This window comes from Gekko japonicus, unplaced genomic scaffold, assembly GCF_001447785.1.
Source record: "Gekko japonicus isolate JY-2015 unplaced genomic scaffold, Gekko_japonicus_V1.1 scaffold890, whole genome shotgun sequence".
NCBI classification, from domain to species: domain Eukaryota; kingdom Metazoa; phylum Chordata; class Lepidosauria; order Squamata; family Gekkonidae; genus Gekko; species Gekko japonicus.
This window is the reverse complement of record NW_015167565.1, coordinates 285,025-286,248: the sequence shown is the minus strand read 5'-3', so window position 1 is coordinate 286,248 and position 1,224 is coordinate 285,025.

Here is a 1,224-nt window from a genome sequence, read left to right as displayed (position 1 = left end):
CCATCCTGAGAACTGGTGGACAAGGAGAAGGACCCGGCTATGTTCTTCCAACTTCTTTCAGGATTTACTTTAACAGATAAAACCCAGTTCTCTAGTAGAGAACTGCAGCAAAAATGGAACTAGTCTGACAGCATACAGATACCACGCAAAGGATCTCGGCTCTCTGTTTTTAGATATTAATATTGCAAAGGAGAAGTTGCAACCCCTCTAGTGCTGCAGCTACTGGGAGAAGCCTTTTGGGAAAAGAAAGGAGATAAACAATAGCCCAGCCGTACAGAAAACCGCTTCCTAACTTCCAGGCAGCTCTGAATGAAGAGAGAGAGTTTGGAGTTGATATTTCAGACTTACTGAAAGCATCTGGCATCGGGCACACATTCCCGCTCCGCACACCATTTTCCTAGGCTTGTTACGGAAGCCGGCTAAGAAATATACAACCTGTGCACATCTGGTGCAATGAAGGACACAGCCTGGATTCATTTTCATTTCAGTATACGAGACGTACTGGCGCGAACAGAGTCAACTGCATCTAGCTCAGGCTCCAGCAAACACTCTTGACTCTGATCCCCGATGAAGGCCGGTGTTGACGAGCCACTAGAACACTGGAACAAAGTTCGAGTCCAGTGGAACTTTAAGAACTTTAAGACCAACAAGGTATAATCCTGGGTATCACCTTTCATGATACAAGCCTCCAGTTGTGAGAATGCCAGTTTGGTGTCATGGTTAAGTCCGTGGACGCTAATCCGGGAGAACCGTGTTTGATCCCCCACTCCTCCACTTGCAGCTGCTGGATGACCTTGGACAAGGCATAGTTCTGTCAGAGCTGTCCTTGAAAGAGCAGTCCTCGAAAGAGCTCTCTCAGCCCCACCTACCTCACAGGGTGTCTGTTGGAGGGAGGGGAAGGGAAAGGAGATTGTAAGCCGCTCTGAGACTCTGAGTGAAGGGCGGGGTATAAATCCAATCTCTTCTTCTTCTTCTTAAAAAAGCGGAAAGGAGATTGTAAGCCACTCTGAGACCAATTTCACACAAGAGCCGCGCCGCGCCTCCCTTTTCCCCGCTTCTATTAGTCAATTTCCCATTCGAAGCCGTATTTTGACCCCGCGGCTTTGCCCGATTTTCCCCGCAGTTTCGTTATCCTGTTTTTTGAGGATCACGAAACCGTGGGGGAAATCGGGCGAAGCTGCAGGTCAAAATGCGGCCGTGTGGCTTCGAGTGGGAAACTGGCCG